Source organism: Protopterus annectens, chromosome 5.part0, assembly GCF_019279795.1.
Source record: "Protopterus annectens isolate FY-2018-M chromosome 5.part0, PAN1.0, whole genome shotgun sequence".
In the NCBI taxonomy this organism is placed as follows: Eukaryota; Metazoa; Chordata; order Ceratodontiformes; family Protopteridae; genus Protopterus; species Protopterus annectens.
This window is the reverse complement of record NC_056735.1, coordinates 433,698,931-433,725,198: the sequence shown is the minus strand read 5'-3', so window position 1 is coordinate 433,725,198 and position 26,268 is coordinate 433,698,931.

Below are 26,268 nucleotides of genomic sequence, written 5' to 3'. Positions count from 1 at the left end.
TAAATGAGATTTGTCAGTCAAGAAGCCATAGAAACTGTGAACTGGGCATGCTCACACACTTAGGCCATGTCACAGTTCAGCAGTTGCACACGCATATCTGGCATTTGTATGTGTTAACACAGGAACATCCCACAATACAGAAATCTGCCCAGTGCACACAGTGAAATTACAACAGAGACATAAGTAAAGTACTGGATCCCACTCATATGCAAACATCTTCCACAGTACACAAGTTGTTCATAGAGATAGGGAAGGCTATGGCAATAAAGACCCACAAACAGTATATGAGCAACAGATACTTGCATCTGACAGGTAGACATATGGCCGTAGAGTGCAATACTAGGCTGTTGTCCCTAGGGAATACAGAAGGCTATCCACAGTGTATTTGGCATCTGCCTTTGCAGTACAGTAGGCCACTGTGCCTCTGCAAAGTTAATGCATAGATATGCTCTCCCCTGTACTGATGGATAGTAACAGATGTACATACCTCTTCATACATAATGATGTCAGCACACTATACATATGTCAGGAGCAGAAATGATACCCAGTAATTTGAATAGCGCGCTCCGCTACTGCATCTCTCAGAAGTGTCATAACATAATTAGGTAGGGGGTTGAATCCTGCAAGTGCTCAGTGACTGTGTGGGCAGGGGTAGTGTGTGTGCAATTCTATGTATAAGAGAAATGTTCCTTTTGGCAACTAGTACAACACAACACATGCTGCATATTCCACTGTCTAAACACTGATGATGTCAGCATCCTATAAGTACAGCAGGAGAAAGCAATCCTTCCAGTAATGCAAATAGCACACTCTGCTACTGCTACTGCATTTCTCACAAGTGTCATAACATAGTTAGGTAGGCGTATGAATCCTACAAGTGCTCAGTGTGTGTGTGACTGTGTGGGGGGGTGAGTAGTGTGTGTGCAATTCCATGTGTAAGAGAAATGTTCCTTTTGGCAACTAGTACAACACATGCTGCATATTCCACTGTCTAAACACTGATGATGTCAGCACCCTATAAGTACAGCAGGAGAAAGCAATCTTCCCAGTAATGCAAATAGTGTGCTCTGCTACTGTGGCTCTCACAAGTGTCATAACATAATTAGGTAGGGGTTTGACTCCTGCAAATGCTCAGTGTGTGTGTGACTGTGTGTGTGTGGGGGGGGTATTGTGTGTGCAATTCCATGTGTAAGAAGAATGTTCCTTTTGGCAACTAGTACAACACAACACAACACAACACATGCTGCATATTCCACTGTCTAAACACTGATGATGTCAGCACCCTATAAGTACAGCAGGAGAAAACAATCCTCCCAGTAATGCAAATAGCATGCTCCACTACTGCATCTCTCACAAGTGTCAAAACATAATTAGGTAGGGGTTTGAATCCTGCAAGTGCTCAGTGTGTGTGTGACTATGAGGGATGAGTAGTGTGTGTGCAATTCCATGTGTAAAAGAAATGTTCCTTTTGGCAACTAGTACAACACAACACATGCTGCATATTCCACTGTCTAAACACTGATGATGTCAGCACCCTATAAGTACAGCAGGAGGAAGCAAGTCTCCCAGTAATGCAAATAGCACACTCTGCTACTGCGTCTCTCACAAGTGACATAATGTAGATAGGTAGGGGTTTGTATCCTACAAACGCCATGTGTATTTTTGTCACACAGTTTGTCCATGTGTGTGGGGTGTTGTTCCCAATATTGCACGACATACATTATATCAGTAATGTCAATGCACACATGATGTATGTGTGTGCCACCTACACATATGTACCTGTGAACTGCAATAGTTCCCATGTCTGAAGCCTGCCTCCTGTGAATACATGGAATATGCATTAGACAACTGTATGACTGTGGTGTTCTGTGCAGGGGCTGCATGTGGTATGTGAATATACCGTGTGGGTTGTAGATGGTGTCATCCCACCAGCGAGGGATACACGACTGGTCTGGAGCATATAGTCCACATGTTGGTGATGAACAGGTGCAGCATGTTGTCACCTCTTGTGGGAGTGGTAACAAGTTGTTCCATAGCAATGCAGGGAATGAATGCTAAGAACCCTTCAGATAGGGTCTTGGAGCTAGAGTAATGCTCACACTCTATGTTTGGGTAGTCACAGTCCACCCATATAATGGTGTTTGTAGAGACCGTCATATTCCCAGTGTTGTCAGGAAGGCCAAGTGGGTTTCCTGGGTATGGGAGGGTGGTGTGTGCCAGGCTATGAACCTGAAGGCAGTCTAACCCACTGTTAGTTGCACATGGATAGGCTCTGATGCTTTGTGCTGTGCCACCAACCTGGGTGTGTGTGTATCTGAGGTGCCTTTGGATACATCCCCCCTGTTTTGGTTTGGTGCATGTGTGGGGGACGACAAGCATGGTATGAGGTATGACCTGGCAGTGATGGTGTGCACCTGGGAGCCTTGTACAAGGAGTCTGTTACTGCACGGATATTGCTGTACCCCATGCTAAGGACAGTTTCCACTGCATGCATCTTGAGGTTTACACTGCTGCTGTTGAGTAGCATTTCTATTAGTGTCCTATCCCGTGTGATACCTGTGTAGGTGGTTATGTAATGTCAGCCTTGCATACAAAGGCACTATGTGTGTAGCAACAGCCTCTGCCAATATACAACGGCCCATGGGTGACAGGTGCAAGCTGTCCCAAGCAAAGCAATGTGGCTTGTCCAGCATGTAATCCCACACTGACAGGCAATGGATCCCCTTTGAATGTCACCAAAACATACGGTAATTGCAGAAACTGATCATCCTGTCTACATATTGTGGCAGCATTCTTGGTGAAGGTAAGATGCTACTCACGGTCAGGGTCATACCAGCCTGTGCCACAAGCTTGGACAGCCCCTCTATGTCCCCTAACATGTAGTCCAGGGAGGTGCATCAGAGGTCATTCACACTGGCACAGACAATGACTGAGTCATACTTCTACATGCCGTGGAGTGACCTGTATGCTTGTGTTATGTGGTGGATCATAGCACCTGACGGGCATCTCAGCGTGACCTTCACCTTGTTCAGCCTGGTGAGCAGGACCTCAGTGTACCTGACGATAGAGGTACCTCATACAACTGTAGCAGGTGTGTTGTCAAGCCGTATGGCCTGTGACTGTTTGGCACACAGGCTTTGTGAGCTATGTGTTGCACGTGCTCTGCTCTGGCTTAACGTTTGCTTGTGTGTCTGTTTTGCAGGTGTCAGCTGCTCAGGCAGGATGCTATTCTGAGAGTCCAAGAAAGTACCTGTGTGTTTCTGTGTTTGGATTGCGGTCGTGGCAGGTCTATGTGAGACTGGTACTGTATTCACTGTAGTATCCCACTCCACCTGACAGGGTATGCCAGTACTGAGTTAAGAGAGCTTAGCCCCCAGTTTGGCTATGTGGTTGCATCTCTCACATGTGTTGTAAGTGTATGGGAAGGGGAGAGGGTTGTTTGTGTACATGAGGCAGCTGTAACATTGCCACATGACTCACAGATTCACCAACTGGACCAGAGAGTAGATTGACAGGTGACCTTTGCACATGCTACCATAGCATTGTGAATCCCATACTAAGTAACGACACATAGGGCCAATGGGGAACAAGGTACTCAAGGTGAGTATGTGAGGGTGTAGTGCTCCTGATTTGTTAGTGCTGGCATATATGAATGCTGTCTTGAGCAAATGCGAGGTAAGTCATATGCAATGTATTAAGGCAACCTACATGCAAACAGGACAAACAGTGACGTTCTGTCAAGTGAGACATGGACATCAGTACAGTAAGCAATACAGATGTCACTAGGGATGCACAGAGGCACTGTAAATCTGCACTGCAGGTGGAATCAGTGTTTCAAGAACATAACAAGCAAACATGTATACAAATGAAGCCACAGTCAGCAGGCCTGTATGTAGACTATGCTACAACAAACAAGGTGTACGACTTCCAGTAGGTAACAGTGCATATATGCAGGCACTATAAGCCTGTACCCAGACATTCACAGGTCAGATGGGCTGGGTCCAGCCACACCTCCCACAAGTGTATAGACCACGTACCTTCGTAATGTTGAATAACTGGCCTGATACCCAAGTGCTCATACCTGTAATAATACACATTTCAAATAACAGACACTGAGCCCTCACTCAGCAGTTCCAGACTTAGTATGATGTATGCTACCTGTCCTGGCACCACAGTATCCTTAACATGTATGGAGACTCTCCCTCCTGTCATAGTTAGTTCTGTGTTTTGGTGCTGTCATGCATGGTATGAGGTGTGACCTTGTAGTGCTAGTGTGCTCTTGTGAGCCTTGAACCTGTTGTGTAGTACTGCACAGATATCAACATCCTCAAACATCCTCATTGCAGAGTCGAGTGTGGACAGCATGCAACTCGCAGTTGACATGACCATCATTGAGTATCAATATGTACATTTTCGTATCCCCTGTGCTACCTATGTAGGTGGCCATCTCTTGACAGCCTCACCACCAGTATGCAAATATGTGCAAACAGTACACTATGGTAATTACTATGGGTGTACAAAACAATACAATGACATTCATACTGTAACTGCATCAGGCATGCTGGTATATACCCACAATGATATCATTACACTGTACTGTTGTCAACATTATACTATTACAACACTTTATGTAGTCACCCTGTGCATCAGCACCATGTTAACCTGTTCCTGCACCGATGTTACAGATTGCAGGAGGTGGCACAGTTTCATCATATGTACAGGGTGTGTACCTGGTATGCCTGAGTCTGCCACTGATACAACCAATTGACATGTGTGTGTGTGTGTGTGTGTGTGTGTGTGTGTGTGTGTGTGTGTGTGTGTGTGTGTGTGTGTGTGTGTGTGTTGGTGAGGGACAGCAGTACAAGATGGGGCAATGTTGATGCAGTGTGTGCGTGTATGCGGTAGCCCTAGGTGTTATCAATTTGCATGTGTGTATGCATGCACACAGTCCCACCTCATGGCTGCCATATACAGGTGTTTGTGGACAGCCACAGACTGTACATGCCAGGTCATACAGATCATTGTCTGTGGCCACGGACACGGTACCTGTGCCTAGCAGGGGTGCTACGGACCGTATCAGGTACTAAGCCAGACTGGGTACTGTCATCAGAAGCAGGTGGTTGGTGAATGGAGACAGGTACCTGTTGGGACTGTCCAGCGCCACGTGCACATGGTCTCCTGGGGCGGTCTGATGACAGCACAGACCCAGCATTGCTGGGGCTGCTGCTGGCACTATGTGAGCAGCTGCGGGCCATTTGTCGTCCGCGACGGCTGCCAGCTGCTGCTGTTGCTGGCATACGGTCATGTCGACACCTCAACCATCCACCATTGCCCTGGCTCATGGACATGTAGTTGTGGAACAGATCTAATGTGTCCCCCAACGTCTGTCAATGACCTCGGTGAAGTTACGGATGGCAGCCGCAACATCACGCATACTGTCACTCATAGCTGTGCGACATGCTCTCAGCTCCCTCAGACCCTGTCTGGTGTACAGTTCCATACATGACTGTGCCTGCATTACAGACCGAAACATAGCTGAGGTTGAAAGACCTCTGTGGGCACATCTGACAGGGGCGGTACATCCACAGATGTTCCCAGGAGAACCCCTGGACGTCTGCCTGTGTGGTACCATGTCAGGACCCTGGCCATGGCTGCTGTGTGGGGATGCATGTGCCACCGATACCACATTACCCTGGTCAATGCCCACTGTATCCTGTCCATCACCTAGGGACATTGGTGACAAAGGATTTATTGGCAGGATGACTGTGCACATTGATGGGGTCGACAGCTGTATAGTGTCAATTGGCTGACCAATGACGGACCCTGGCACACCTACCTGTGCCATTACACAGGTATCATCATTATCACTATCCACAGCAGCTGATTCAGGTTCCCTGCTGCACAACACCAGAGCAGCACCAGAACCTGTGGGAGTAAGACAGGAAACACAGTTTACAATGTGTACACAATGTCACCACTGATACACACATGCACACATGGGCACATGCACACATGCACACATGGGCACATTCACACATGGGCACATGCACCCATGCACACATGGGCACTTGCACACATGCACACATGGGTGCATGCACGCATGCACACATGCACACATGGGCACATGCACACATGCACACATGGGCGCATGCACACATGGCACATGCACACATGCACACATGAGCACATGCACACATGGGCACATGCACACATGCACACATGGGCAAATGCACACATAGCACATGCACACATGCACACATGCACACATGTACACATGCACACATGGGCACATACACACATGCACGCATGGGCACATGCACACATGCACACACCTCAGTATATGAGATATCAACACACAGACACAAACACAAACACACCTACAATCAAACACATAGCACTACTGCTTCAGCCTATTATTACTGTTAGTATCAAGAGTATTGAAGGTAATGGTATTACACACTCACCAGCCTGGATAGGCTGCCTTGCTGTTACACCAGAGGGACCTGCAGAAATGGGACATTTATTGTCAGTGGGCACAACTGTTCCATTGATACTGTGGGTATGATACAGTTCAGTAGTGCAACAGTTAGCTTCCACAGGTCTACTGCTGATATTGAGAATATCACTCTTGCACAATAATTACCAAGATTACAGCTACAAAATGAGGACACACCTCACACATGCATAACCTAACAGTGTACAGAACGGTCAACTATACACATGGCATGTTACCTGCACGCTCCGTGTCCTGCTGCTGGATGGCTCCAGCCTCCATCATTACACATGTATGCTGCTGCTGTTGCTGTTGGGCTGGAGCCACAACACTTAGGAGTAGTCCCTCCAGTCTGGTGAGGGGGGGGGGGATGTCTGGACACCCCACCACCTGTGGCAAGCTGCTGCCTGTGGATATCCAATGCATGCTGATGGACATTTCTAATTAAATCACTGCAGTGATGGCTTACCTGCTCATATGTCCAGTTATGTGTGCCTATGTCATTTACCTGATGGACCAGGTCTTGCCACAGTGCAGCCCTCTCCTGCTGGTTCTGGCTGGTGCGGGAAAAGAGTATTGCAAAATCCCACACCAGGCTCTGGTGTATCTCTTCCTCCTCTGCAGCGGAGTACATAGGGTTCCGCTGGTGAACCATAGCCCTGAAAAGGAGAAGGAAAATATGTCAGCAATATCTGTCAGCAAACTATGGCACACATAATACACATAATACTCGACTGTAGTGATATAACTTAACCACCATATATAACATCTGTCTGTCTATTGGGGGATACACATGTAAATGACCAGATATCAGTGCTCATCCGACAACTGTGCAACAGTACCTGGCACACTCCATATGACAGACTAGTATACTGCAGCAGTCAGCACACTGGTTCAGGTACAATGCACAACCTCACACTGGGGGTTTGTATCAAGGTACTGTATGGGGAACATTATCAGCCCATGCACTGCACACAATGCACGTTACATATTTCACTGGTAATGCACACTACTATTACTTGCCATAACCCTACCTACACCACAGTGACATACAGGGTAACACAGCACAACATAGGACAATGTAGTATGTGTTGATCGCAATACCTCACACATCTGTCTCTGGCCTCACACCAAGGTCACACACTACCATGACAGACAGACAGTCATGGTGAGCAATCACACAAGTACATAACATGCACCCAGTCACTGGCACACTCATTCCACCTCACATATTTCATTTGCAATGTATTCATGGGTGTGCATTGTGTCTTAGGTAGGTAGTGTGCTTTTGGCCCTGGGTCTACAGCAGCATACTGTTATGCTACCTTGCCCCTTGTGACACATGTGTTATGATCGTACCTGCTCCTTACAAACAGTTATACAGGATGACTCATATGGCATATTACCTATCTGCATAACATTCAGCAGGGGTATGTCTGACATCTACTCATGGGGAGCCTTGCTTCTTAATTCTGTGTGGTTTACTACAGGGTATGTTGTATCTGTGGGTAGGGACCTGTACCTCCACCATGTGCTCTATACTGCAGTGACAAGGATGACAGACATAGGTAATTTGTGTTGTGGATGTTGGAGGTGTTACCATGGTTGTTAGACAACTGTCATGGGTGTGACTGAACTATGTATATCCAGCAGTGGTGACCTCTATGTAGGTAGTCTGTGTGTACTCTGTGGTCTTGTCAGTCACTCTGCATAGGTATTGTGTTTGAGTGCATTGACACAGTTACTTACTTGCATATGTCTGTGTCCTTCTCCATATCTGTAGCTGTCATGAGAGGTACATACCATGTAGGACATTGTGGGGTGTAGAGGGGTACAGTGACCTACATGTCCATAGCTGACACACCATGTCCGCTGACACATTCCATGTAGAGGTATTACAGGACTAGTGTGCCACTGTGTATATCAATGGGGAGCCTTTTGTACACTTGTTGCCCCTGTTCCACCCTGACACATGCAGTGGTGGGCAGGCATGCACATATGTGGTGGTTACTGGTGTCAGTGTTTTTGAATGGGGTATGGTACTCCAGTATCCACACTGGTGTTCACTCCATGCCTTTGACACGAGGCACCTGTTGCAATACATCTGCACACATGTGCCTCACACAGTATATATACATATATATATATATATATATATATATATATATATATATATATATATATATATATATATATATACATATATATATATATATATATATATATATATATATATATATATATATATATATATATATGTGTGTGTGTAAATATATATATATATATATATATGTGTGTGTGTGTGTGTGTGTGTGTGTGTATGTATATAATATGTATATATAGCTGTAGATATATACATATAGATGTGGGGAGAGAGAGAGAGAGAGAGAGAGACAGAGTGAGAGTGAGAGGGGGTGGGACAGAGAGAGAGAGAGATAGTCATATACAGACATATCTGTTGTCAGTCAGATCTATCTGTATATGTATATGTATCTACATATATCTATATATATGTATGTGTGTATTACATATATCTGTACGTACATATTCTATCAATCTCGATGTCTGTGCAGTAAGTTAAACCTGGTTCAAGGCTCCTGAGAGCACACCAGCGGTACCAGGCTATACCTCGGATCATGCTTTTTGGCCCCAAAACGTGGGCCAAAACAAAAAGGGAGGGGGAGTGTCCATATTCCTGAAGGACACCCACACCTCCAGGTTAGTGGCAACACATGAAGCATCAGAGACCATCCAGGTGCAAATAACCATAGGCAAACCTGCTATACAACTGGTAGCATGTTACAGACCACCCTCCCAGTCTCAGGAACCACACTCAGCCTTCCTGAAGACATTGGAGGATATGAATGTCCCACCACACACCATCATATTGGGAGACTTCAACTACCCTAACATACACTGGGTGCATTATTCTAGCCCAAACACCCTAGCCCAAAGGTTCCCGGAATTCACTACGTCAAATGCAGTGGAACAGCTAGTCACCTCTCCCACAAGGGGAGATAATATACTAGACCTGATCATCACAAACATGGGGACAATGTGCTACACACCAGAAGTATACCCCTCACTAGTCACATCTAACCACAGACTAATCACCCTGGATATACATATCCCACCTCCCCCACAACACAAAAGACTACAGTGGGAAACCTCTCACATGCTGACTTTACACTTCTTAAAACTGAGTTGGTATCCTTTAAGCCCACTGGGCCAGTGGAAACCACATCCCACAAATCAGACTCCATAACAAATGCTTTCTACGGACATCTCCAAGAATGCATGGATCATGCAATCCTAAATAAAACCAAGACCCTCTCCACCAAGGGCAGGCATCCTGTCTGGTGGACCCCAGCCATGAACAAATTGTATAACAACAGAAGGTAGCTACTGCATGACAGAGCAGAATTCCATAAAGATAATGCATCTCTGATCAGCACTAGTAGAAAGATACATTCTCTCATACAAACATGCAAGGCCAACAATGAGAGGGAAATCGCTATGGACACTACAGATAACCACAAGGCCTTCTTCTGCTATGTTAGACACCTGGGTGGAAACCCTCAGATATGTTCCGAGTTAGTTCACAGTGACAAAAGCTACACTGAACACACAGATATTGCCAACATTCTGGCAGACAGGTTCAGTGCAGATTTCTCCCCTCCCTCACCCCCACATGAGGAATTACTTATCCCAGCTGACTGTAACCTCCCTGTCATCTCAGATGTCCAGCTGAGAACCACCCACAGCAAAGCTATAAACACAGCATCAATGGAACCCGACGGTATCGCAGGTTGCGTGCTACGTGAACTCCAAGAGGAGCTAAACCCGCACATAAAATGCTATTTAACCATAGCCTTACTACAGCATATGTACCTGGACACTGGCATACAGCAACAGTAGTCCCACTCCACAAAGGAGGCACCTCTACAGACCCTGGTAACTACCGCCCCATAAGCTTAACCAGCCTGGTCTGCAACGCTATGGTAAGAATCATTATGGAACTCATACACAGAGACATTAGGGACTTACAGACACTTGATCCCACCCAGTTCGGCTTTGTAGAGGGCAGATCCTGCCTTATGAACCTGGTTGACCTTTTCAAATCAGTCACTAGAGCCATTGACGAGGGCACAGCGGTCCATACAGTCTACCTGGACTTGGCTAAGGCTTTCGACACAATACCCCACTCTGGCATCATAGACATGCTCAACAGCTTAAATGTAAATCCATATGTCACAAGATGGGTTGCAAACCGGCTAACGAATAGAAACCCTAAAGTCAAACTCACTGGTGCCATGTCAGACTCAGAGCCAGTCACAAGTGGTGTCCCACAGAGCTCTGTCCTGGGACCGCTCATGTTTGGCATTTATTTCTGAGATGTGGAAGCAAACATGGGAGGGTAGTGGCTGACAATGTTCAAAGATGACTGCATACTAGGCGCCATAGTCGATACACCAGCTGACACATACATCCTACAGAAAGGCCTCACTGAAACCGACAACTGGTGCTGGAGTCATGGCCTTAAACTGCATGCCACATAATGTATAGTCATACCCTTTCAGATGGACAAGGTACCCACATATTATCACATAGACAGTAACCCACTGAGTACAGACAAAGTAATCAGAGACCTGGGGACACTAATCGATACTGACCTCTCATTTGACACCCACATTGCCAAAGTGGTTGGATAGACTTCCTACCTTACCCACCTTATAATGAAGGGATTCACATCCAGATCAAAAGAGGTCATTGTACCCCTATACTCCTCCCTTATCAGGCCCATGACTGTGTACTATGCCACAGTTGGTATGTACCTCACCTGGCACTTGCAACAGCTAGGGGGACCCCATAAGTACGTCACCAGGAGGATCAAGGGTCTCCAACAAATGTCATATGCTGCCAGACTAAAGAAAGTCATACTCTATTCCATAGCATACCGCCTACTTAGTGGTGATCTGTGCCAGACGTACAAGGCCATGTCCAATCAGGAATTGATGGACAAGTTCCACCTCGTACAATCCAAATCCATCAGAACCACAACAGCTACAGATTTAAACCTCAGCACACATATGAATAAGACATGCTGTAGGGACAGATCCATAACTCAGAGGCTTCCCATACTGTGGAACAGGATCCCAGTTCATGTTAGGCAGAGACCCTCACCGACACGCTTCATGTGAATTCTTGATGAGTGGATGGGAGATCATAGGTTTACACCAGGGGTCATCTCTGTGTCACTACTAGACAGAGGCACAGTAAATTAATGCTATTATATATGGGGGTCTTCACTGTGTCACTACTATACAGAGGCACAATTTCCTAAATCTATTCTATACACTGTCTGCAGATAGCCTAGTACTAAACTATGACACTGTGAAACTATATATGTCTATGTATTTCTACATTCCTTTCTATCTATGTATACACATATGCATATTATATATATATATATATATATATATATATATATATATATATATATATATATATATATACAATATATATATATATATATATATATATATATATATATATATATATATATATATATATATATATATATATATATATATATATATATATATATACTCCTTTTTAGTTCCACATATGTTTACACATAGTAACAAACTGATGAACATCCATTACTGTACAACCTACTTGTATAGTTTACTACAACCTACATTGCTATGTGCACATAGCTACCTTCACATACATATGTATGTAGAGCCTTCAGTGACAGTTGCAGTATGTCGCCGGCCCTATGCACATCTTCATATACATAGATACAGACCAATAACACATCTGTAGGGTTCACAGTATGTAGACTATTATAATAGTACTTTACATTACCTGTGTTTGTTGCAGCTGTTTGCGTAGGCTTGCAGTTACTTGGCCTGATGTCAGCCTCTTTGTTTTGTTGTTGCTGTTTGTTTTTTTTTTATTTATTTCTCTTTCTCTTTCTCTTTCTCTTTCTCTTTCTCTCTCTCTCTGTCTCTACCTCCAGAGGGTGCAATGAAAGTATTGCATGTGTGGACTGGGAGTACAGGATGCTTTTCTAGGTATCTGCACATGTCCATGTGATGGCCTCTGCACCAATTGTTAGCCAGCATTTACTAATTGCATGCAGCCTGTTGTGTAGTGATTGCAGTTCTTGCTGTGATTTCAGGACAGTGCTATAAAAAGGTTTGTTAGGTAGGCATAGCCCTTTCAGATTATCAGGGTGGGGACCATGCTGGTATGCTGTGGACACTGTTCTGTGAGTGTAAGGGTTGGTATGTCTCTCATATTTCAGGCTGTGTTGTAGACACTGCAATGCATGTTGTTCTGTAAGCCGAGTATTTCTTCCTCCAGTGTCCTCTTCTCCATGTGTATGTAAACTGACACCTACGACTAGTAATACTGTGTATATGGGTGTGTGTGCTTTCCTGTGGGGATTGTGGTGTAACTAGTATATAGCAGTGGCTCTTGCAATCTGTTGCTATGGCTTCAATATTTGGCATTGTATGCCTGCTATGTGTCTTTCCTGTAATGTGTTGCTATGGCTTTCCTATTTTCCATTTACATTCACAGCTTGTAATGCTTGCTAAATCTGTTTGGGCAGCAATTCCCTATGTGTTTGTTGTGGTAGGGTGTTACTGCATGCAGTGTGGTCTGGCCATGGTGTGGGCCTTGACACTTACAAGGGTATTTGATCATGCTGCTGAGCAGGTCTCAGATACTCTCAGGTGCATCTTTTATCAGCCTCATGGAATGGTACATATCAGTGGGATACTCCAATGAAATATTCTGATATTCTGCAGTTGTGACTGCGGGTTATTTTGAGCATATGTATTACTACACCAATTGTGATGGCAAGTGGTGCATACTTTCAGTAATTCATAGTTACCATTGCATGTGTAGTTACACCTTTCTGCCTACTGTTAGTACATTTGACAGGGTGCCAGTGGGGCACAGTTGACATTTGTTTTCACATCAGGGACATCCCTGTAACTCAGTCACAGTTGCTATGTCTGGGCTCTTAACTATTCAACTATGGCAGTGTTTATCCTGCTCTGAGTTTGTGTGTGGCTTGCCAGATGCTACTGTGACATTATTACCTAGAAGCTACCAACTAGCACGGCTGTTTCTCATCACACAGTACTATTTTACAAATCCACTAGATTTGACAGTAAATCTACATGACATGCTTTGTGTACTAGACTTGCTATATTCCCTTTACATTAATTCCTACCATTTTATGATATATTTCTTTCAGCACAATGTTCTTGTATAGCAGTCATGGCTTAGTGGTAAGTCATGCAGACTAGTGTTTCCAAGGTCCTGGGTTCGAGACTGACGGAAGTATTTTATTTTGCTGCTGAGAAAACTACAGGCCTTGTCATTCAGAGTGACTAAGGCACTTTTAAGCAGTTGTAAGCGGGTTAGCGCTGGTTTGCGTGGAGGTCACGCATGCACTGCCGCTAGCGCACACGCTAAAGCACAGAAGTGCACTCCGCTACTACTGCTTAAAAGTGCTTACTCTCAGACACCCACACTATTTTCTTTTAAAGAAAAGAAAATGGGGAGATAGGAATGTGGTGAAAAGGGGCACAAAGAGGGTAGGACAGTAGGAAAACAAGCTCGGGTTTTGCAGGAGGGATGTAGGAAAGGCCCATAGCTGCCCATTTCTTTGTCAGCAACAGCTGTGCATATGTTTGTAATTTGGTGTGAAATTTGAAACCTTCCACCCCTGAGAGAGGTGTGAGGACAACAATGATATTTGTTGTACAGCCAATTGTAATTGCCAGTTTACATGTCCAGCAGACATGTGTGCAAAATGGGCAGCTATGTATGGGGCATAATTTTTTTGTGGGTACAGAGTGCCCTTTTTTTTTCAGGTGAGAGTGGTATGTCAGGTACAGGAAGTCGGTACAGCTGTGGAGGTAGGTAGGGGAGGTTAACAGACAAGACAAACAAGACGCATACAGGGGTGGTGTATGACACATGTAGGGGGGGTTGCACAATTGACGGGGATGGATGTTTGGATATCTTGAGCCCATGAGCCCACGGATGGCAACAGTGGAACTGAGATCCCCACCCATGGGCAGTTGCCACTGTGCCTTCACTGCCCAGGATGGGGCTGTGCTGGGGGCTTTGTAGGACGGGCAGCAGGCACGCCCGTGAGTTGTGCCACCCATGCCTCAAGCTGGCGTAGGGGCCCAAGCACAGCGTGCCGGATCTCCCTACGCACCACAGTCCGGACACTACGGAGGGTGAGTGGATGTTCTCCTCTTGCCACGCTTGCAGAGGGGGGATGAGCCCCATCCCCTGCAGCGCTTCCACCCACAGGTGGCACAGGGCCACCGGAGGAGGTTCCGGCCTGGGCACTTCTGCCAGGTGCACTCGCCAGCTGAGGTGGGAGAGGTGGGTCCGCTGGAACCCGCCTTCCCTGTCGTCCTATGTTTTGCATTATTTAATGACAGTTTGGGTTAGTAACGTGCAATACCATTCACAATTAGTTGTAACAGCATGCATTAGTATTCCCATTAACCAAACACCCATAAATTCAAGCCGTTGAACAGCAAGCATAACACATGCATAATTTGAACAACAATACACAATCCAACAACATGCAGGGTTGAGTGATGGCAACAGGCCATCAGGTTTGGATGTATGAACAGGGCACATGCATTAATGTACATGCAAATATGTATGAACCAACAGGACAATTGTCCAGGGGAGTTAATTGTGAATCCACATACCCATTTCACGTGGAATGGATTATTTGTGGTTATAGGGTAGGGTGAAGACATATTTCATTAACAACTTCAAATACCTATACATATGCTGTACATTTCTACTAGCTGCAGATATATACACACTACAGGTCTGACTACAGTTTCCTATCTGTAAACTTATGCATGATGGTGATAGGAATGTTACTGCTACTTGAATATACATTTCATTTTTATTCATACACATTCATATCTGGCTCTGTTCAGCTACATCATCCTGCTACATTTGCTTTATATGGCTCTAGACAACTGTAGATGTTTGGTATTTCATACAACCATACTATCTGCATATTGCAAACTGAGAGCAACATATCCAGATTTTGGGACACACATTCCAGCTTCAGTACTTTTTTCCACACATTTTGCTGTTTGGTTGTGCCTGTCACATTCATTTCATTTTGTACTGACTGCAGTATACTTTATTCAGGAGTTATTACTACTTTATTGGTGGATTCATACCTCTTTCTCACACTCTCTCACTTGTTTTATTTTTACAATTCAGGATGGTACTTAATTCTAGGCTTTATTGACATGTTTTACTTAGTTATAACAATCCCTTCCAACAGTCTCACTTGTGTCATGTTTCAGAATTTAAACGGGGATATATTTCACACATGTGTTTTACTCAGCTTGTGTAGCTGTAATTTTCAGCCTGCTGCAGGATATGTACTATTATATTACAGGTGGAACATCTTTATTTCAGACTTGTTTCATTTTTATTTTTGGAATACAGGCTGCATCACACTTATGTAATCACACAGTACTAGCAGAATCTCTCTTACACTGTTACTTGCACTTTATATTAATAGGTGACTACACTGCACTCTTTTGCAAGCTGTCATACTTTTATTTTTTAACAGTTGCAGGGAGAGAATTACTAACCTGCCTGGTGGTGCAACCACACAACTCTATCGGCATTGGCTCGACGATTCGCGGAACGGACACCTGCAGCTGCAATATAAATGAAGTAATATTGGAATACATATCTCCATAATATCAGCTAGGTTAACTTTCTACATAATAATTACATGTAACTTACTCAGTAGTGGGGCATTGGGCATTTGCCGGGCCTCCTGGATCCAACGGTTCAGTTGGTCCTGCTTCCGTCTCTTCAGGTCCGCATGGTGGTGACGGACTTGTTCACCAGTCCTTGGTATTCCTGTGGCACTGGTGAGATCATGTGCCAACCAGTCCCATCCTCAGCCTATATGCTCCCCACAGGACCTGGCCCTGCATGAGTTGGGCCTCATGATCATGGACGAGGAGCCAAACCATATATTTGGACTCCTAACTGCCCCACCTCTGTGCTCGGAAGCAACTACCCTCTCCTACACCTGCCATCCTGACTACAAATCGGTTCCACAATCAGTTATGCTGTGTATTCCCGCCTATGGGGCTTATATATGTCATTTTTCCCACACTTATCTGTGATTGGCCATTTTGGAAATGTATCAGCTTCACTAAACCTGCTTTGTCATGCTTCTCTTTCCATTCATTCCTATATATATGCTATTACTGCATTTCGAAGAGCAGCTGTCATGGCTTAGTGGTTCAGTACTTTGACTATGGTGCATGGTATCCTGAGTTCGAGCCTGGCCATTGCTTTTTATATTTTATGACTGTCTACGCAGGCTAGGAGGTGTGTCTGTGTAAAGGCAGTTTTGATACAGCTTGCTCAATGTTGCCCGTCGGTTAGCTTGTTGGCGCGGTGCGCAGCTCTGCGCAAACGGGTCACGCTGGCTTACGCGCCGTTTGGCTGTCAGCACGCATATTACGCTCAGCTCAGCTACGGGCACACAGTTTCAGCGTGTTAGGACTCTGCTCAACCCCGGGCACTCATTTTACACCTGTTAAACCACTGCTCACCTACGGGTACTCATTTTACACCTGTTAAACCACTGCTCACCTACAGGCAGATATACTCAGCTTGTTAGAGTGTAGCTCAGCTATGGGCACTTCTGACATTTCGTTTTTTTTTCACACATTTCTTCATAGTACATGGCCCATTTCATTACATTTTACATAAAAACAATTTTATACATGTACATATATTATATGTCAGGGAATTGTTTTGTGCTTATTTCACTAAAAATAAAAATTGATGTCGTAGGGGCTCGAACCATGACTGCCTCCTCTTCAGCTGACGTCTCTACCGCTACACTATTGCTTCTTGGCTTACTTTGCATATTTAGCACTTATATGCTTTTCCACTGACTGCTAACTGTGGCTAAGCGACGGGCACGCCCACTCACGGGCAAACATCTTTAAAACTTATAAAAACAAATATAACATGTTCATTTTTACATTTTATGTTAATAGCCTGTGGGGGCATGTGTTGTGTTGTGTTTATTGACATTTACTCTGACTCTGTCATGGGGGTTTACTTTCGGGACTGTTACTCTTCTGGGGGCGTGTCCGTTTGCAGGGCTCGCCCTACGGACACGCCCCCTACTGTCTTACATGGACCGTGTTAGCCTTAGGTGTGAGTCAGCATGCCCTCATGCATATGCATGGCATGCTGACGTCACACCGTTTAACTGCAGCCTCCGTGTAAGCCTTGTAACTTACATGGAGGCTTCGTGAATCTGCTGTTAATCATTTTATCAAAAACTTTTATCTTAAACATGTTCTTTATTTAACAAACTTTTCATACTTTCTGCTTGCCTGAAATTGTGGTTTGTGCCCTTGTAATCCCCTTTTTTGTCTTTCGTATCAAGTAAACAATTTGTATTATTTCCCATTACCTTTGATTCTTTCTGGCTATCTTTGTGCTCTTTTCTCTCAGTTTTACCTTCACTGTCATCTTTGCATTTTATGGCACAGAATATTTTTCTCTCTTCCATTACGGTTCTGACACCACATCGCTTTCGTGTTAGGAAATGAATAAGTGAGTCTTCATGGGTTCTATTCAAGCAGTTTTATTTTATACAAAGACATCACTATTGAGGCTTACTGACTATAACTTAAGTAACTTATATACAAACTAACAACTGCGATCATGCATGCTCACTCTCTGGCTGCTTCTACAAAATGACACTAGGGATTGCACGTGTTTGGAGTTTATACGTGCATGCACAGCCTCACATGCTTCTTAAAGATATAGCACACACAATTTACACTCTGATCTACAACACCTATGAACATATGAACCTATAATGATATAAAAATGAGAAATGTTGCAAATCACCATAAGTTAATGAAGTGGTCTTGCAAGTTATAGTCATATCTACTCCATATCCACATCCATTGTTAAACACATTACTGTACTTCTGATATCTGCTATGCAATCCATGGACTTGCCCATAGTGATACCTTTAGTGGTCTGTCTAAGTATGTACAAGCAATAAAAAAGCACCAAATTGTTTTAATGTCCCCAGTGATCAATTCAGTAGTTTGTCCAAGTTTGCACAAGCACTAAAATGACACAAAATAAATTATTTTCCCCAGGAATCACTTCAGCAGTCTGGCCATGTATGCACAAATGCTTCACTGACACATAAATAAACGATTTCTCGTAGCAGCAGATTACCGCTATGACCTTACAAAGGGCAGGGCTATGAATACCACTGAGAAAGTACAGCCCATTGTCTTCTACTATTCAATTTTTTTCCAGAACTAATATACTGAACAAATGTGATTATAATTTTACTTACTCTAGTAAAGTGCAATTTTAATTAACTTAGCTAATGTTATTTCATTATGGCTTTCTTAATAAAAGCTCAGAATAACAACAGCACTGCACAAAAGTTACATAAGACATTTCCATTTTACTCATCCTATTAACTCTGTAATGTTTGCATTTCATGAAGCATACTGCAGTCTGTTTCTAGCAGTTATCATTTAAAAAGGGAAAATTAAAAAAAAAATCTAGTCCGCAGCTCCTGTTCAAATAACATAAGGCATGATAAGAATGTTTTAAATAAAACTTTTTTTTTTTATTGTTAGAGTGCATTTCTTTCACAGTTGATTTCACTGCCATTATCAGTTATACTCCTCATGTTAAGGCTTCCTATTTCACTGCCAATTATCAGTTATACTCCTCATGTTAAGACTACCTATTTCACTGCCAATTATCAGTTATACTCCTCATGTTAAGGCTAAGAGTGAATTTACAAAAACATAGAGACAGTGCATTATTTGATTGTTTTTAATCTCTATTATTATTATTATTATTATCATTTATTAATTTATTTATTTATTTATTTATGCACAGTGGTAATTATTAAAAAATAATTTGAATGCACCTGCAAAACATTCTGTGAAAGTCAAAACAGTTTAGTTCTTTAGAACAGTTCTTACTTATATTCTGGTTTTAAATGTGTTAAGTTTTGATGTAAGGTGTCCCTCCAGTAGTATCTATCTAACTTTATAGGAAATAAAATATTCCAACTAAGACATTTAGTATGGAAATTCAGTAGCCTGTACTTTAATTTGGGCAGTGATGCATTATGCGTTCAATTTTTCATGATGTCAGAGGAGTTGTCAGCACCAGGAACATTTCAGAAGCCAGTCTTCTCTACAAAATAATATGCAAAAACAACACAGCTTTGCATTAGAAAAAAAAAGTTATGTCTTACCATAATGTTCCATCTGTGTTGTTCATCTCCTTTCATTCATCATTGATGGGTTTGGTTCCAAGCCCTAGGAACCGAGTTGGCCTTTTTACCAAGCTCGCACCAGCCAAAAAACTCTCGAGCTAAATCTCTACCCAGAATGCCCTTCTCCTTGTTACCTCAGATTGAGTCTGTTAGACAAAAGGAAGTAAAGCCGAGGCCACTTCTCCACAAATACCCTAAGACACCACTTAGACCCAAAGCATCCCCCAGGAGCCTTTGGAGGAGGAAGGAGGGTGGGAAGTGATGAATGAAAGAAGATGAACAACACAGATGGAATGTTATGGTAAGACATAACTTCTTTATCTGATGTTAATCTTCTTTCCATTCATCACTGATACGACAGAATCCCAAGCTACCTTGAGGTCCATGGATGGCTCTTATGGAAGAACATTCCTGAGTACCATTGAGCTGAAGGCAGCTCTCCCTCTGGAGAACAAGTCCAATTTGTAATGTTTAATAAAGGTATGAGGCTTAGCCAAAGTAGCTGTTGTGCAGATGTTATCCATAGAAGCCTGGGAATGGAATGCTATGGATGTTGCCATAGATCTAGTGGAGTGAGCTTTAATTTTTGGCATAGGTTCATTATTGACAGAATAGATGAAATGTATGCAGTCCCTTAGCCATCTTGATAATGTAACATTGGAATCAGCCTCTCCCATTCTGGGCCCAGAAAAGGATATGAAAAGCTGTTCAGATTTATGGATAGGTTTGGTTCTGCCTAGGTAAAATCTCAATTGTCTATGCACGTCTAAGGAGTGAAGGCAATACTCTCCTCTATTAGAAAATTTTGAAAGAACACTGGTAGATAAATGGTCTGGTCAATGGAGAATTCAGAAGCAACTTTGGGAAGAAAGGATGGAGTCATCCGAAGTTATACTGTCTTTATGAAAGACCAGATTGGGCCTCTTAATATACAATTCCTGCATCTCAGAGGCTCTTCTGGCAGAGGTAATGGCTACCAAGAACAAGGATTTCCAAGACAAAAACTTTAGGTCCCACTTTGCAGCAGGTTCAAAAAGTCTTTGAGTCAAAGACTGAAGGACTAGAGTGAGGTTCCATGGTTCCATGAGCTGTCTGACAGGAGGCCTGATATGAGAAGTCCCCTTGAGGAAAGCCTTGCAAAGGTGTAAAGAGATAAGAGGGGTGCCATCTATACCATTGTGGAAATTAGAAATTGCTGCCAGATGTACTCATACCCTAGAGGCAGAGGTTCCATTATCACAAAACCTAGCCAAGTATTGAAGCAGTGCAGTAACTGGGGCCGAATACGGGTCTAGCATGTTATCCTTGGACCAGATGGAACCTTTTCTATTTATCCTGATATAGTCTTCTGGTGGATGGTTTGTGAGAGGCCAGTATGATGTCTTGAACAGATGAGGAGAGATTAGCTTGCCTGACGACTAGTAGAAGTGGAGAAACCAAGCTGTCAACTTGAGATTGGACAGATTTGGGTGACTCAACCCTTGGGGGTGAGTAATCAGATCTGCCAGAGGGTCCAGAATCCATGGCAGGCATACTAGATAAGGCCAAAGGAATGGGAACCAAACTTGTTGAGGCCAGAATGGGGCTATGAAGATCACCTTGCATCTCAAACAAAGAGCTTTCTTTAGAAATTGTGAGATCAGAGGGATGGATTGATAAGCATAAAGAATTCCTGTGGGCCAATCATGGATCAGAGCATCCCTTGGTGACTTCCCCTCCACAGGAAGTAGGGCAACATACCTGCTGCACTTGCTGTTTGATGGGGGGGGGTAAAAAGATCATAGCAAGGCTGGCCCCAGTAGCTGAAGATTATTGACGCCACCTGGTGGTTGAGGGACCTCTCATGAGGCACGAGGATGCATCTGCTCACTTTGTCCACAATCACTTTGTAGCTCCCCAGGATATGTGTTGCTATCAGAAAGCGGTTGGAAGCTATCACCCACTGCCACATTCTCATGGCATCTCAACATAGGGGGTAGGATTTGGTTCCTACTTACTTGTTGATATACCAGACCACTGACATATTGTCTGATTGAATTGCAATTGCCCCAAAAGGGAGAGCCAAATGGAAGTCCTGCAATGCTAACAGCACAGCTCTCAGTTCCAGGACATTGATATGCAGGTGGGACTCTGAGGTGGACCATGTGCCTTGAACAGTCTTTCCCCCCCACCCGATCAGGGAAGCATCTGTGGTCACAATGGCTGTGGGCTGAGGATATTGAAATGGACGACTCCAAAGTTCTGCATCTGGACTTATCCACCAAAGCAGGTCCTGGTTGCAGGAGTTGGTTATTCAAATCTGGTAACCAAGGGGGTGATAGTTTGGGAACCACTGACAAAGAAGGAGCCATTGCAGAATCCACCTATGTAACTTTGCTAGAGGCACTATTGGGATTGACGCTGCCATAGAACCTAGGGCTTGAAAAGCTTCTCTTACAGAGACTGTTGTTTGAGAGAGTATCACCTGGAGTTGAAGCGTCAATAGATGGAGTCTGTGAATTGGGAGTGATATCAGACAGGAATGAGTATTGAACACTGCTACAATTAACTCTATTTGTTGTGTAGGGGTAAGGTTTGATTTTTCCCAATGTATCATCATTCCCAACAATTTTGTCAGGGAGAGAGTATAATACAGTGCTGTTACCAGAAGATGCTTGATGGGGGCTGTGAGGAGCCAGTCATCTAGCTATGGAAACACCGGGAGTCCTTGTAGTCTCAAGTGAGCTGTTACCACTGCCATGCATTTCATGAACACTCTGGGGGCTGTAGAGAGACCAAATAGCAGGGCACGGAATTGCTAATGACTGGATCCTAGCCAGAAGCGAAGCAGACTCCTGGAACATCTGTCCATCTTGATGTGGTAATACGCATCCCGGAGATCTATAGAGCACATCCAATTGCCTTCTCTTAAAAAGGGGAGAATGGACTGAACCGTGAACATCCGGAATTTGGTTTGGGTGACAGACTTGTTTAAGCTGCTGAGATCCAAAATGGGTCTCCAATCCTATGTCTTTTTTGGCACCAAAAAGAATCTTGAGTAAAATTCGGATCTGTGCTGGTCTGGTGGGACTAGCTGGATGACTCTTTTTTGAGACAGCTTTATAATCTCTGAAGCTGCTTCTTCCCTTTGACTGGGTGGAATGTTGGGAAGTTTTCTTGGAAAATTTGGCTGACAAGAAATGGAAATGGTGTAACCTCTGGTGATAATGCTCTGCACTCAATGATCAGTGATGTTAGATTGCCAGGCAGCTTGGTGCAGAGAGAAATGGCCCTCGACTGCTTCCAAAGGTAAGCAATCAGGCTGTTCCTCAAGAGCACTGATAAGGCTGTCCAGAGAAAGAGTCCCTGGAGCCTTGGTTAGCAGGACCCCCTCTGCATCTATAAGGGCTTCTTCTGGAATTGCTACCCCCTCTGCCTCTGGGGGTATCATCACCATGTGCAGCAAGGAAAGGACCCTGAGATTTCTTATGCCACATTTTTCCACTCCTGTGATTCCTGGACAAAGTACGTTGAGGGTTGGAAAACCATAGGCCTATGGCAGACAGGGTCTTCGATCTTGCTCACACCTGGCTAGCATGTCTTTCACTTTGGAGTGAAAAAGGGACGAGGCTTCGATGGGAGCATTCAGAAAGGAAGACTTGAAGGGATCTGAGAGGTCACAAATGTGCATTCAGGCATGACGCTTCATAACAATGCCTGAACCTGCTGAAATAGCCACCCCTTCAGTCGCATGTGACAGCAACCTCATGGCCGAGTTGGATATTGATTCCAGGGCTGTGAGCTGCAAGGCCACTTTGTCCCTGACCTCATCAGATAACTGTCCTTTGAGCTTGTAAAATATGCCAAATAATTCATGGACCATACAGCAAAGGTCCCTGATGCAAAAGCATGCTTTCCAAGTCTGTCCACCACCCAGGACTCCCTGTTGAACAGGTGGACAGTGGGACTTTCCTCAACCAAGTCCTTTTTCGTGCCAGCCGCCACCACCATAGCATCAACTGGTAATCCTTTGTACCAATGCAGGTTCTTCTCGGGAGGGGAAAGAATTTTGTCTGGTCTCTGAGGGATCACCTCAATGGAATTAGTGTTCTTCCAAGCGTACTGCATGAAGAGCTGGATGAGCTAATCGGCAGGTGGGGTCACCCAAAAGGTAGAAGGCCGGAGAGTGAAAAGCCTGCAGGAACACAGACTCCTCAGATGAAGGGTTGGAGGGCTTCCAGTCACCTCTCTGCTTTAACATTTCCAGGATGTCTCTGAAGGATACATCATCAGCAGGTGACCGTGGGTACCCTTTACCATCATCGTAATCCATGTCTTCCATTAAGGATTCCTCAGGTGAGTCCATGTGCTTCCTCTTACACATCTTCTTTCGAGAGGGATCCTTAGTGGGTGTCTCTGAGGATGACTTGAAAGAGCAGGTACCCTGAACAGGAGTTCCCTGTGGCTTCTCTGCCCGGTGTCCCAGGGGGTGGTCTGTAACAGCTGTAGCTCAGGAGGTGAAAACTGGTGTTCTGACATCAAAGGAGTGCTGCCAGAAGCAAGAGCCCTCTCCATCATGCAGAAAGCAGGCCTACCCAAAAAGGGATGGGAGTCTGAAACCGAGAAAGACAACTTTGGGACCGGGGTCACACCCCACTCTGATGAACCTACCCCCACGGATGGAGTCTCAAGCAGGATCAGTGTGGACTTGGCTATTGGCACCGAGGATGGTACCAAGGAGAAAGGCAGCTCTGTATGCCGGGCCGACATGCCTGTCCCTCAATCTGGGGATTAGGGGTCGGGCGTGTTGGCTCTGTACCCCAGGCCAATGCACCCATCCCCAAATCCCCAGACAGAGGAAGGACTGGTTCAGCAGGAACTGAAGACAAAAGGGACAAACCCAGGGCCTGAGTGAGATGCACCGTAGGCACTGAGGTGATGGGTTCCAAGAAGGATGTCAGAGCAGAAGGCTTCGGAACTGAGATGGTCAAAGGAAGAGTGTAAGATGGAGTCCGTGGATGAGACAATCCAAATCCTGCAGGTGGATGAGTCTTAGAAAGTGAGGGAATCCCCCTGGCTAAAAACAGCTGGTCTACAAGATGCACCACGTCATGTTCCGAAAGGCTCCTGGTGGATCTAGTGGATACTCCAGATGGGGAGTCAGGATGTTCGATGAAGGGGCTATATGGTTGTCCCAGAAACAGACCTATGGAAGAGGAGTATCCGGTCCATGGTGCAAGCTCTGAAGTCCCTAGTTTCAAGACCAGAAGCAAAGGGGTAAAATGCACTGAGGTCGGTACTACACTCGGTGTTTCAATAGAGAAAAATGCTTCCTGTGTGAGTTTTTGCAGTTCGGGTAGGGAGTGGGCTCTGCAGATGATGGTTGAGTTGTCTGCATATTGTATGAGTGTGCCATGTGTCGTGGCTGAGGCTAGATTATTGGCGAAAATAGAGAAGAGTAGGGGTCCCAGGATGGACCCTTGAAGAACCCCTATGGAGACTGGTAGTTGGGGTGATAGGTCATCCTGCCAAACAACTGCTTGTTGGCGGTCAGATAGGTAACTCTGAAACCAGTTGATGACTGGATGAGAGAAGGATAGGTTATTGAGAAGAGAGGTGAGTTGGTTGTGTGGGACCATGTCAAAAGCTTTAGAGAGATCTAGGAAGGAAACTTAGGAGAGATAACCTGCATTTTTATTTTGTAGGATAGTGTTAGAGAAAGAGAGTAAGGTGGTGGTGGTGCTATGGTTAGGTCAGAAACTGTGTTGTGTGTTGGAGCGGAGGTTGTTAGCAAGAGGTGATCTGAGACTTGAGAATGAATGCATCTCTCTAGTATTTTGGAGAGTGGCAAGAGAAGGGTCTATATTATAACATTGAAATCTACAAAGATCGAATGTTATAATATAGAACCCTAAACATCGAAATCCACAAACATCGAACTGTCAGAATAGCGATTTTTTTCCCCAGGGAAAAAAATTGCTATTCTGAAAAACATACACACAAGACAAACACACACAAAAAACAGCAATCTACACACATACACTTAAAATCGTACACCTAAACTAAACTTTACATACACAACAAACTATCCACTTACCTTAACTCAACCCTAACCCTAAGGTCCATCACTATCGCACACTCACCTCACCTGCACCCTAACCCTAACTCACCTAACCCGCCCCCTAACCCTAACCTACACACAACCGCACACTTACCTGACCAGCTCCCTAACCCTAACTCACCTAACCCGCCCCCTAACCCTAACCTACACACAATCACACACTTACCTGAACCCGACCCGTAACGCTCCAACATATCGAACACTGAAAACAGCAAAGCCACAGCAAAAGCCCACCAAATTCTTTCCCTGGGAAAGAATTTGGTGTCCTGCACCTTCGCTGTT